Consider the following 14826-nt stretch of genomic DNA (forward strand, 5'->3'; position numbering starts at 1 on the left):
TTGCTAACCCCTACCCCTGCACCCTCAAACCAAATAACTATCTACCCCTCTCTCCTACCCCCACCTCGCTTCACCCGCAGACCTGCTCTACAACCTTAAACCTCACCTACTAACATATAATATAAGCTGACTGCTCTCCTTCACCTACTTGTTTTCCCCTTTTTTTATTTTTTTATTTTTTTCTCATTTTCAATACTGACGACATATCCCCCAATCCTGCCCCCCGCCTCATACATCCCACTAATCCTCACCCCTATCCTTCTCACACTATGAGAAACTACCGCAATCCCTCACACTTAAAACCTGTGTAACTGACCCCACTCCCCTTCTTCCTCTCTCTGGGGCACTTTGGAATGCCAGCTCTGTCTGCAACAAGCTCCACGTGATCTCTTTACTTCCCACAACCTTTCTTTCCTGGCCATCACTGAGACCTGGCTGATGCCCGATGACACAGCCTCTCCTGCTGAACTGAGTTAAAGTGGCCCCCACTTTACCCACACTCCTCCCTCTGGCAACAGACATGATGGAGTGTGTTTCCTTTTTTCTAAAAACTGCTACTTCAACCCTATCCAACCCCCACCCTCCCTTATCCTCCCTTCTTTCGAGGTTCTCTCTATCCATATCTACTCTCTCTCTAATCTCCAAATGGCTGTCATATACCTACCACTGAGCTCAGCCACTGCCTTCATTGACCAATTCTCCACCTGGCTTCTTCACTTCCTCGCTGCTGACATCCCCACCATCATACTGGGTGACTTTAATATCCCTACTGACACCCGCCAACCAGCAGCCTCCAAGCTCCTGGCCCATACCTCATCCTTTGGACTTACTCAGTGGTCCTCCACAGCCACCCACACAGACGGACATATGCTAGACCTCATCTTCACCCACCTCTGTTCCTTATCTAATCTCACAACCTCTCCCTTCCCCCTATCTGACCACCATCTACTCACATTCTCATTCTTGTCCTCTTCACCTGCCCCCCAAGTCCAGCCAGTACCACATTCTCACAGAAATCTTGCACACCTAGACATTCACAGACTCTCAGACTCTCTTCTGCCCCTGTCCTCCATATCTTCACTCCACGACACGGATAGCGCCACCGCTTTCTATAACTCCACACTCACATCAGCCATAGACTCAGTCGCCCCTCTCATGCATGGCAAAGTGTGACAAATCAATACGCAACCCTGGAATAACAACCTCACCAAAAAACTCCGACAAGCATCCAGTGTCGCTGAGCGGCATTAGAAAAAAACACGCCTGCCAGACAACTTCACCGCTTTCAAGCAAGCTACATTTGCCTTCCAACTAGTCTTCACTTCTGCTAAACAGACCTATTTCACTAACCTTGTATCTTCACTATCCTTCAACCCAAAACAACTGTTCAGCACATTTACCTTTCTCCTCTGCCCGCCACTACCACCTCCAACTCCCCTCATCTCTTCTGAGGACTTTGCCACGTACTTCAAAAACAAGATCGACCAAACAAGGCAAACGTTTACTGTTCCACCACCTAAACCACCCCATATACCAGACCTCTGCCCTTCCCCAATAACTTCCCTCTCCAACATCACTGAAGGAGAACTTACTCGCCTCCTTTCCAAGTCACACCTCACCACCTGTGCACTTGACCCCATCCCTTCCCACCTGCTCTCCAACCTCACTAACACGCTCATTCCAGCCCTAACCCATCGCTTCAACCTATCGCTATCTTCTGGCACTTTCCCCTCTGCCTTCAAACATGCCACCATCACACCCATCCTCGAAAAAACTAACCTTGACCCAACTGCTATGCCCAGCTTTCACCCCATATCACTGCTCCCGTTTGCTTCCAAACTTCTTGAGCCGCATGTCCATGGTCAACTTTCTTTCCACCTCTCATATAACTCTCTTCTTGACAACCTACAATCTGGCTTCTGCCCCCACCACTTCACCGAAACTGCTCTGACCAAAATTAGCAATGACTTACTCACAGCCAAAGCTAACAGACAGTTCTCCATCCTCCTTCTTGACCATTCCTCTGCTTTCGACACAGTCGTCCACTGCCTACTGCTACAGACTCTTTCTTCCCTCTGCATCAAAGGCCTTGCCCTGTCTTGGATTGCCTCTTACCTTTCGACCTCACATTTAGCGTTTCCCCCTCCCACACTACCTCCTCACCCCACCCCCTCTCTGTTGGAGTCCCTCAAGGCTCTGACCTAGGGCCTTTGCATTTTTCCATCTATACCCTTGACCTAGGACAACTCATAAAGTCTCATGGCTTCCAGTACCACCTATATGCAGACGACACTCAGATCTACCTCTCTGGCTTAGATGTCACCTCTCTTCTGTCCAGAATCCCGGAGTGTCTGTCAGTCATATCCTCCTTCTTCAACTCTCGCTTCCTAAATCTCAATGTAGACAAAACCAAACTCATCATCTTTGCCTCATCTCACGTATCCCCCCTACCTGATCTATATACAGTTAGGTCCATATATATTTGGACAGAGACAACATTTTTCTAATTTTGGTTACAGACATTACCACAATTAATTTTAAACAAAACAATTCAGATGCAGTTGAAGTTCAGACTTTCAGCTTTCATTTGAGGGTATCCACAATAAAATTGGAAGAAGGGTTTAGGAGTTTCAGCTCCTTAACATGTGCCACCTGGTATTTAAAGGGAGCAAAAGTAATTGGACAATTGACTCCAATGCTATTTCATGGACAGGTGTGGGCAGTCCCTTCGATATGTCATTCTCAATTAAGCAGATAAAAGGCCTGGAGTTGATGTTAGGTGTGGTGCTTGCATTTGGAAGATTTTGCTGTGAAGTAAACATGCGGTCAAAGGAGCTCTCCATGCAGGTGAAACAAGTCATCGTTAAGCTGCGAAAACAGAAACAACCCATCCGAGAAATTGCTACAATATTAGGAGTGGCAAAATCTACAGTTTGGTAAATCCTGAGAAAGAAAGAAAGCACTGGTGAACTCATCAATGCAAAAAGACCTGGGGGCTCACAGAAGACAACAGTGGTGGATGATCACAGAATAATCTCCATGGTGAAAACAAACCCCTTCACAACAGCCAACCAAGTGAACAACACTCTCCAGGAGGTAGGCGTATCAATATCCAAATCTACCATAAAGAGAAGACTGCATGAAATTAAATACAGAGAGTTCACTGCATGGTGCAAGCCACTCATAAGCATCAAGAATAAAAAGGCTAGATTGGACTTTGCTAAAAAAAAATCTAAAAAAGCCAGCACAATTCTGGAAGAACATTCTTTGGACAGATGAAACCAAGATCAACCTCTACCAGAATGATGGAAAGAGAAAAGTATGGGGAAGGCGTGGTACAGCTCATGATCCAAAGCATATCACATCATCTGTAAAACACAGCGGAGGCAGTGTGATGGCTTGGGCATGCATGGCTGCCAGTGGCACTGGGTCACTAGTGTTTATTGATGATGTGACACAGGACAGAATCAGCTGAATGAATTCTGAGGTATTCAGAGCCATACTGTGTGCTCAGATCCAGACAAATGCAGCCAAACTGATTGGTCGTCATTTCATACTACAGCTGGACAATGACCCAAAACATAAAGCCAAAGCAACCCAGGAGTGAATTAAAGCAAAGAAGTGGAATATTCTTGAATGGCCAAGTCAGTCACCTGATCTCAACCCAATTGAGCATGCATTTCACTTGATAAAGACTAAACTTCAGACAGAAAGGCCCACAAACAAACAGCAACTGAAAACCACCGCAGTGAAGGCCTGGCAGAGCATCAAAAAGGAGGAAACACATCATCTGGTGATGTCCATGAGTTCAAGACTTCAGGCAGCCATTGCCAACAAAGGGTTTTCAACCAAGTACTAAAAATGAACATTTTCTTTTTAAATTATTTATTCTGTCCAATTACTTTTGGTCCCTTTAAACACAGGGTCGCACATGTTAAGGAGCTGAAACTCCTAAACCCTTCATCCAATTTCATCCTGAAATCCGCTGCCTCGGGGTAACTCTCGATTCTTCCCTGTCCTTCAAACCGCACGTCCAAACTCTTGCCACCTCCTGTCGCCTCCAACTTAAAATATTGCCAGAATCCATCCCTTTCTCAGCCCACAATCTACTAAAACTCTTGTGCATGCCCTCATTGTCTCCCGCCTCGATTACACTCTCCTCTGTGGCCTCCCTGCTAACTCCCTTGCACCACTCCAGTCTGTCCTCAACTCTGCTGCTCGGCTAATCCACCTCTCTCCTCACTACTCTCCTGCTTCACCCCTCTGTGAATCCCTCCACTGGCTCCCAATTCCCCAACGAATCCAGTTCAAACTACTAGCACTGATCTACAAAGCCATTCGCAACCTGTCCCCTCCCTATACAGTATCTCTGAACTGATCTCCCACTATCTTCCCTCATGTAATCTTCGATCCTCCCAAGACCTCCTACTCTCCTCCACACTTATTCGTTCCTCACACAACCGCCTCCAAGATTTCTCCTGTATATCCCCCATCCTATGGAATTCCACGCCTCAACACATCCGATTATCCACCACCCTCGAATCCTTCAGACGGAACTGGAAAACCCATCTCTTTAGGAAAGCCTAAAGCCTGCAATAACCATTCTGCTGCCTCACCAGCCACCCGAGCTGCTGCCTGACCAACCACCTGATCTGCCGCCCCACCAACCACCCGAGCCACTGCCACGTCACCAACCACCTGAGCTGCCGCAGCGCCACCGCCCGAGCTTCCACCTCACCAACCAACCCGAGCTGCCGCCTCACCACCACCAGAGCTGCCGCCTCACCACCACCAGTGCTGCAGCACACCGACCTCCTGTCTCTTCCCCATTATCCTGAAGAATGTAAGTCAGCAAGGACAGAGTCCTCTCCCCTCTGTACCAGTCTGTCATTGTAAATTTGTTTACTGTTAACAATATCTATAACCCTGTATGTAGCCCCTTTTTCACATATACAGCATCATGGAATTAATGGTGCTATATAAATAAACAATAATAATAATTGCAAGCAGGGCCCTCATTCCTCTTGGTATCTGTTGTTTATGTGATTATTGTTATTCTGTAATGTATTTTATTGTCAGTGTAAGTCCCCTCTAAAATCTAAAGTGCTGTATTATTATTATTATTTATTATTGTTATGAAAGGTTAAATTCAAGCATATGGGCAGGTAACAAATCAGTTGTTGAGAAGGCAATTTAAAGTGCTGCTGCTACAAAGCTAGTCCAGTGAAGGCCTGATGATGACTTTCGCAAATGTGTGCTGAGACACCGCATCTTGGCAAGTAGGCAAGTAGTTTCGGCAAGTCAGGGTATGTTGTTAAAACACACTATACAACCGTGTTCAGCACGTGGGCCATGCATGGAATGTTTTTACCAGCTTGCTGAGCTTTAAAACCGCCACCAAGTTATGCCCATTATTGCACATAAACAAACCTAGTTGCAGGTTCAGGAGTGAGAGTCACTGATTGGTTTGTTCTTTTGTCCCTTTCAACAGCTCTTTATCACCTAAACAGATGAGCTTCAGCAGAGTGTGTTGCCGATTCATCAAGCCAGTGCTGCAGACCTTCCAGCTGGGGAGTAATGGGGATGCTAGTTCCACTGAGGAGGAGGAGAAGGAGGAGAGACAGGAATTGGAATATGAGGAGACTGAATCCCTGATGGAAGTTGGGCCCGCTATTCTTTGTGTGGGTAAAATATGTGATGTCCTATCCTCTGACTCTGTTCCAGAATCCTCCTGTGTGCCATCAGGGAAATGTAGCATCTCTGTTCACAAGAACTTGTCCTCATGTCTGAGGTAAGGTGGACCTGTGTTACATGGCTGATATTGCATAACACGTGCATATGTGATGCGTTGATGGCACACCTGAAAAAATAGTGTCAGATGGTAATCAAGTACAAGAATTTGTGGAAAGACTCAGTTCCCACAAGTCGAAACGGCAAAATTTCCAGGGCTAGCAATCTGGCAATGTGGGTGTTAAGCATTTGTACTTGTGGCTGAGTGGTAGATATTTCTGCTTTCTGAAAAATATCTGGGGCAGGGACAAATGAGCACTGCGCTGGGACAATGAACTTGAAGTGGTTGCTGATTGCAGGTTGCGGGCAGGAGGCATCAGGGCCTGCTTCATGGACAGCAGATTGGGAAGGCTGCAACACAGGGGAAGGGGCAGTGTTTTCACCATCAGACACAGATTTTGTACCCAGGCATTCCACCCACCTACTGGGGTGCTTTGCTGTCTTGTGCTTTTGCATGTTGGTGGTGCTCATGTTGGCAGGGTTCTTGCCTCTTCTTACCTTGGTTTGGCAGATGCTGCAAATTACATTTCTTTTATCTGAAGGAATTTCAGAAAAAAAAACTGCCATACAGGGGAATAATGCACCCTTGGCCTGTTATCTAACTGAGTGCGGTGGGGTTCTGTGGAACAGTTAACTGAGTTCTCCTTCTGGTCAAACGACTACCTCTTGCCTGTTTTCATGCTATGGATTCATCTCTGTCTGCGCTGCTGTGCTCGCTAGGATGCCACCGTGCCAGGCTGGATCATTGGTCTCATCATCGACCACGTTGCCCTCCAATTCCTCAATATGATCCTCCTCCTGAGCTGCGATTTTAGACAGACCAGATGGCGACTGTGTGTGATGATTAGCCTCCACCTCTTTAGACATGAATAGACCTTCCCCAGTGTGTTTTTCTCCTAGCTGTTGGTGATCAAATGTTTGGGCAGCACTACACTCCTCCACCTCCTCATGACACTCTTTAATGGTGCACATTGAGAGGCCTTGCACTACTTTGGGTTTGACAGTGGTGTTAGGCGCTGACCATATTTCGACAGGAAGCTAAAATGAGATCCAGTCACCTTCTAATCTGTAACACGGGTTTGGTGGGCACTACCACATCCATGTCCCTTAACCTCACCCTTTCTCATATTCAATGCTTTATGCTTATGAAAAGATAATTTCCTGGCTTTATTTTCGACAAATACCATCACAGAGGTGTTACGTACAAATTCACTATATCTAGCAATATGTGGCAATTTTTTTTTAAGGTTTCAGCTTTATTACACACGGCAACAGCAGACTCTAGAAAATCAGAGGTAAATTGTCACATTTGCGTATGTCTGCAGCCTGTGCGACAGTTGTACAACTGCTAGATAAAGATACGCTATTTTTAAAAAAAAAGAAAATTATGATTTTTCTAATGTATACCTCTTGTAATAACTGCATTGTGCATTGTGGCATCCACATCACGCGTCTTTCAGCTGGTCTGATACAGACCCCTTGTGTAATTTTTGGAAAACTTTGTTTTTTGTGCAATTGTGCAACTTGTACTCCTTATCTCTACCTCTTGTAATAACTGCTAAATGTATTGTGAGGTCCCCATCATGGCCTCTTTAACTGTGTATGATACAGACTAATTGGGTTAATTTTGGAAACCTTTGTACATTGGGTAAAGGTCAAATTTCTACTCTCAATCTCTATAATACCTTTGCTGTCATATAATGCTCATATATGCAGCACCACAGTAGGTGGACAGAACACCTTGGTACAAAATCTGTGTCTGACAGTGAAATCACTGGCCCATCCCTTGTGTTCTGTCCTTCCCAATCTGCTGTCCAGGAAGAAGATGCTGAGGCCTCCTGTCCACAACGTGCAGTTGCACAGACACAACAGTTAGCAACCATGTCCCATTTATTGTCCCTGTGCAGCATTCGGTTGCCCCTTGTCAGCATATGTCTGTTCACAAATTGTTAGTTAGATAAAGCACACAGTACATATTGGTTACCACTTTACATTGTCCAGTGCTGGACAAAGACCATTGTTGACTTTTCCAGGCTCCAAAATGAGACTCCTGTCTCTTTCTTCAACTGTCGCTTCCCTTACATTTTCTAAATTTGTATCCTTACAAAAAAAATGGTGGTGGGGTATTGGCCAGTTTATGTAAATTTTAAGCATGTCTAAGAAACTGGGTTAGTATAAGTCCACAGACTTATTCAGGCTGCAGCCTTACAAATATTGGAACATGGTAATTGCCACGAGGCTTCTACCTGAGCTCTGTAGCACTGCCTGTCACCTAAGTAATACACACCACAGACCTCGACACTTTCTGGGACATATCCTGTAATTACTCCATTGTTGTTCAAAGCTATGCACAGGATACTTTCTGCCTGGTTAGGTAGTTTCCAGGAGTAGTGTGTAGGCTTTTGCAGATTGGACAATGGTACTCCCGTCTCTTTTCCTTGAGGAGGCTGCTTCTAACTAAAATGAGGCTTGTTTATCTTCCTGACATGGGTTTCAGGCATGACAGACTAACAATAGAAGCTCACGTTTGCATACACTGTATTCAAAATTTAATTCTAATTCTTTTGGTGTCTGGTAGAATCCAATTTACTGACATTGAGCATACAGCTCCCCCTACTTCAGTAATATATTCACCTTACAGCTGCTTCACCAGCTATGACAGTTGTTCCATTGGGACCCGATGGCAAAAATGAACTGTTGGGCTTACCAAACTCAGATTTCATGGCATCTGCTGGCACTCTGCAAATTGTAAGCAAGGGCCGCATATTGGCGGTGGACATGGTAGTGGTGGGCGATGCCCAAAATTCAAATGGGCATGTTTGAAATGGCCTTGTAAAGGGATGGTGAATATGTATTCCATTATCTTGCTAACTATTTGGCATGAGGGAGGGAGCTCCCAAATGAAGGAGTGAGAGCCCTCACATATGTTAAGGGAAAAACTAAAGCCAAAACGTTCTGTGCGAACATACTGTATGCTAAAGGGGAGGGATAATTCTTTTTTTATTTTTATTTTGCATTATATACATCTAATTATGAAGGAATACATTTTTCTTAGCATTTTCCCTCTAAAAAGAAAATTTGGTTTGGTTTGGTAGGTCTTTTTATAAATCCATAAAACCGGCGTAATAGTCTGATAATATTATTCCCAGATACCATATGTGAGTCAGAAAGGCATGCAGTCACCTTCTTCATGCTTTTCCCATTTAGTTTTAGCTCTTTTCCATCCATTTCAGTGTTTTTCCCTTGCCACCAGACCTGTTTGTTGGGTCCAGCAGAAAAATATTCGTCTTTCCCATTAACTTGCATTGGATTTGTTATTTGGTACAAATACATGGATAATAGAAGTTATTTGTGCCGATTTTCCCAAATCCAAATATTTCACTTTTCAATCATCACTATTAATTACTAAACTATAGCAAAAGCTAAACCAAAAGCTTGCCATAAACTGAACCACTCTATCAGAAATAATGTAACAATGTGAGACATAAACAATGAAGCTAAACTCTTTGCCTAAGGCACTTTTAGTAGATTATCCAAGTGAATCATCTTGCTGAAACAGTCCATCACCACCCATACTACAGTTTTCCTGTACCATAATAGGAGTGGTGATGGAACCATTGTGCCATGGTCCGAGGAGAGCCTGGAGGGAAGTACCTAGGTGAACACCCGATCCTTCAATAAAGCCCTTGGTGTTGGGGTTAGACTTGGCTTCAAATGGCATCCAGGTGTTACACCAGATTGGACCTCGAATGCAATGCAGCTGACCCCCAAGTGTCAGGAAGCTGGAACAGCATGCAAAGGAAAGTTCAGCTGGTACAGGCAGGCACTGCAGGAACACAGGAGCAGCAGATGCTGGTGAAGAGGCAGGAATACAGGCAAGCACTGGCAGGTGCAAACAGGAACAGTTGGTATTCAGGCAGGCATTGGCAGGTGCAGGCAGGTTCAGCTGGTATACAGGTGGGCACAGCAGGTGCAGGAAGGTACGGGTGACATACAGACAGGCACTGGCAGGTATGACAAGTATGGCTAGTATATAGGCAGGGACTGACAGGTGCAGAAAGGTAATGCTGAAATATAGTGGGGCAAGACAGGTGCAAGGAGGTCTGACAAATACGGATGGTATATAGGCAGACAGGTACTGGAAGATAAACTAGAACAGGGAACCAGAGAACTAGCAAGCATGCAATAAACAAAGTGAACACATTGCATAGTCACCTCCCATCACACGAAGTTGCCTTAAATGACAAGTGTCTCCAAGCCATTGGCTGGGGACACTTTAGGATGGTGCACACTGTTCCTTTAAGAAGGAGAGAATGCGCACCATTAACAGTGCCCGTGGATCTTCAAGCCATACACAGACCATGGGCAGCAGCAAGAGGAGGAGGAAGTGTACGATGGGGGCCTTGTCGTTGAGTGAGTCGACATCCCTGCCGGGGAGGAGGGAAGCATGCAAGGACGTCAGCGCTACAATTACCGCTAGAATTAGGCAAACCCTTGGACAAATTAGTTCCAGGTTGAGACGTAACCTCTTTAGGCAAAAGAAACCCAGCCGGGGTCTGCCCATATGCTTTAGACCTGGCTAAATGGATATGCATATGATTCTTTCAGTATCAATATTATTTCAAATTTGGGGCGCTACACTAAAACCTTGTTCACCCATATAAAATCGTATATATATATATATATATATATATATATATATATATGTATATATATATACATTGTTTTTCTACCTTTAATCCTAGGCAGCTATATTGCCCCCAACATCAGGGACGATATCTTGGATTAGTGTGCACTAATTCCATTACACCGCATGTGAAGTTACTAATAATCTGACAGATTTTAAACCATTAGGTGGCACATGAATATCTGGTGAATAGGAATCACTACACTACGGCTTTCTTGGAACATTTTTTCACCTAAATATGGTGGTGTATACTTGATTTGGAGTTGATTTATCTTCTTTATCCAGTATAATGTTCTTTCATGATTCATTATCCCTGAAAGTATATTTAAGAAAAAAATTTTGAAGGTATCTTTTGTCAGCAATTAATTAAAAAAATTTTGTTTGTATTCAACCTATTTGGAGGTCGTGTTTTGTTTTTTGGATTACTATTTGTTTTGACCTGCCTATTTGTGTATGGCCATTTAAGCTCTTTAAAGATGCCCATGGTTGAGCATCTCCACAGAGAAACAACAGAACAATTTCCACACATTGACTCGCTCCTCTTAATGAGGCAGGACAGAGATGAAAATATGAAAATACAACTTACATGAAGAAAGAAAGATTAAAATCTTACTTTGGTCCCCATCAAAACAATCCAGTAAACTTACCTTAGTCTCAGAATACTGTTTTGAGTGGAGCAGAATCTGCATTGTGGCAAATTACGAATGCTGTTGTTGCCACATGATGTCTGCCAACTACAAAAATAAGGACCGCAATTGATCTGTCTCAGCACACAAAAAAATGGAGTGGGCTGGTGATAATGTTATGATAGTGTAGCAACTCACTAAGGAAAAAAAGTAACACACTAAAAACTGCAATTCATCCTGCCTATTCCTGTACAGACTAGACATCCTGACCTCGCAGTCGCTAGTGGTTCCTGCATGAGTTGAGATATCCCTAATCACAGACCAGACGATGGCAACTCAGACCTATGCTGTCTGAAAGGCCGTCAAGCGCTTCACGTTCCTCCTAAAGAACCGGTGGGCAGAGAAGACTGCAAATTACCAATAGAAGGGAAATTGTGCTGAAACAGAAAGAAATCCCAGAGTGAGTAAAATCAACCATGAAATACAAAATAAAGGATTAGGTATATACTGCTAGAAAATTTTCCTCCTACTTCCTAAAAAGAAACAGAGGAAAGGTGCAGGTTAATGAACATAAACAGCAGAGAGAGAAACACTAGGTGGTCTTTCACTGAGTGCCTTAAACTACAGAAGTATGACTGGACATCCAAATGAGACTTTCACCAGCAAGAAATACCAGCAGGGTAAAGGTATATAAAGCAGCACCCAAAAGGTGATAGGGCTGACAAAAGACTGAAGCATGGATAACAGAAACTAAACACCAGGAGAAAACATAGACATGGAAGCCAATTACAGGCTCACGGGTTCGAAGCCAGACACATGACAACATTATTGTAAGACAGATGTGCAGTGTTTTTTTCTAATGACTGAGCTATTAATGGTTGTACAGTATTCTAAGACAGATGTGTAGTGTTTTTTTTCTATGTGCAGAACTATTAATATAAGCAAGCAGGGCATATAAATTCTTTATCACACTCGCTTTCTGAGTCATATTCTTTCTCTCCCAATCATTCTTTTAAATGCCAAACTGGAATATGCTGTTTATGCTTGAAATGATTTAAATATTAGCATTAAAATTTCAAGACTGCCTATTTTAGACAAAAAAAGATAAACATTTCTGTATTTTGTATATTGATAGCAAACTAACATAATACTACTTTTAACAATATAAAAAAACTATAATTATAATCATCAATATTTCTAATAATTTAACCATTTACCAGCAACATTTTAAAGATGAATAAAGAGCAGTGGTATGTTAAAATGATTGTTTGCTTTGATATTAGCTATCACTAAAAAAGCTAACATATTAAACACCTTCTTCTCCACGGTATTCACGGTGGAAAATGAAATGCTAGGTGAAATCCCAAGAAACAATGAAAACCCTATATTAAGGGTCACCAATCTAACCCAAGAAGAGGTGCGAAACCGGCTAAATAAGATTAAAATAGATAAATCTCCGGGTCCGGATGGCATACACCCACGAGTACTAAGAGAACTAAGTAATGTAATAGATAAACCATTATTTCTTATTTTTAGTGACTCTATAGCGACAGGGTCTGTTCCGCAGGACTGGCGCATAGCAAATGTGGTGCCAATATTCAAAAAGGGCTCTAAAAGTGAACCTGGAAATTATAGGCCAGTACGTCTAACCTCTATTGTTGGTAAAATATTTGAAGGGTTTCTGAGGGATGTTATTCTGGATTATCTCAATGAGAATAACTGTTTAACTCCATATCAGCATGGGTTTATGAGAAATCGCTCCTGTCAAACCAATCTAATCAGTTTTTATGAAGAGGTAAGCTATAGACTGGACCACGGTGAGTCATTGGACGTGGTATATCTCGATTTTTCCAAAGCGTTTGATACCGTGCCGCACAAGAGGTTGGTACACAAAATGACAATGCTTGGTCTGGGGGAAAATGTGTGTAAATGGGTTAGTAACTGGCTTAGTGATAGAAAGCAGAGGGTGGTTATAAATGGTATAGTCTCTAACTGGGTCGCTGTGACCAGTGGGGTACCGCAGGGGTCAGTATTGGGACCTGTTCTCTTCAACATATTCATTAATGATCTGGTAGAAGGTTTACACAGTAAAATATCGATATTTGCAGATGATACAAAACTATGTAAAGCAGTTAATACAAGAGAAGATAGTATTCTGCTACAGATGGATCTGGATAAGTTGGAAACTTGGGCTGAAAGGTGGCAGATGAGGTTTAACAATGATAAATGTAAGGTTATACACATGGGAAGAGGGAATCAATATCACCATTACACACTGAACGGGAAACCACTGGGTAAATCTGACAGGGAGAAGGACTTGGGGATCCTAGTTAATGATAAACTTACCTGGAGCAGCCAGTGCCAGGCAGCAGCTGCCAAGGCAAACAGGATCATGGGGTGCATTAAAAGAGGTCTGGATACACATGATGAGAGCATTATACTGCCTCTGTACAAATCCCTAGTTAGACCGCACATGGAGTACTGTGTCCAGTTTTGGGCACCGGTGCTCAGGAAGGATATAATGGAACTAGAGAGAGTACAAAGGAGGGCAACAAAATTAATAAAGGGGATGGGAGAACTACAATACCCAGATAGATTAGCGAAATTAGGATTATTTAGTCTAGAAAAAAGACGACTGAGGGGCGATCTAATAACCATGTATAAGTATATAAGGGGACAATACAAATATCTCGCTGAGGATCTGTTTATACCAAGGAAGGTGACGGGCACAAGGGGGCATTCTTTGCGTCTGGAGGAGAGAAGGTTTTTCCACCAACATAGAAGAGGATTCTTTACTGTTAGGGCAGTGAGAATCTGGAATTGCTTGCCTGAGGAGGTGGTGATGGCGAACTCAGTCGAGGGGTTCAAGAGAGGCCTGGATGTCTTTCTGGAGCAGAACAATATTGTATCATACAATTATTAGGTTCTGTAGAAGGACGTAGATCTGGATATTTATTATGATGGAATATAGGCTGAACTGGATGGACAAATGTCTTTTTTCGGCCTTACTAACTATGTTACTATGTTACTAGCCCATCTATATATATAATTGTCTAAGGGTTTTTCCGTCTGTCTGTCTGTCTGTCTTTCTGTCTGTCTGTCTGTCCTGGAAATCCCGCGTCTCTGATTGGTCGAGGCCGCCAGGCCTCGACCAATCAGCAACGGGCACAGCGACAATGATGTCATAAAGGACGTAGAAATCCCGCGTTTCTGATTCAGCTACGGGCACAGTATCGACATAGATGTCATAATGGTTGCCATGGCGACGATGATGTCATAAAGGTTGCCTCAACCAATCAGCGATGGGCACAGTCTGCCGCGAATTCTGGAATCATCATTATCCATATACTTTCGGGGACATGCATATTCTAGAATACCCGATGCGTTAGAATCGGGCCACAATGTAGTCTACTATATAATTGTCTATGGGTCACTTCCATCTTTCTGTCTGTCTGTCCTTCTGTCTGTCATGGATATTCATTGGTTGCGGCCTCTGTCTGTCATGGAATCCAAGCCGCTGATTGGTCGTGGCAAAACAGCCATGACCAATCAGCGATGGGCACAGTCCGGCGGAAAAATGGCTGCTCCTTCCTCCCCGCAGTCAATGCCCGCTCCATACTCCCCTCCAGTCAGCGCTCACACAGGGTTAATGGCTGCGTTACACCGTGTTATGCCACGGTGTAACGCACTCTCTTAACGCTGCTATTAACCCAGTGTGACCAA

The sequence above is a fragment of the Ranitomeya imitator genome, chromosome 1, assembly GCF_032444005.1.
Source record: "Ranitomeya imitator isolate aRanImi1 chromosome 1, aRanImi1.pri, whole genome shotgun sequence".
In the NCBI taxonomy this organism is placed as follows: domain Eukaryota; kingdom Metazoa; phylum Chordata; class Amphibia; order Anura; family Dendrobatidae; genus Ranitomeya; species Ranitomeya imitator.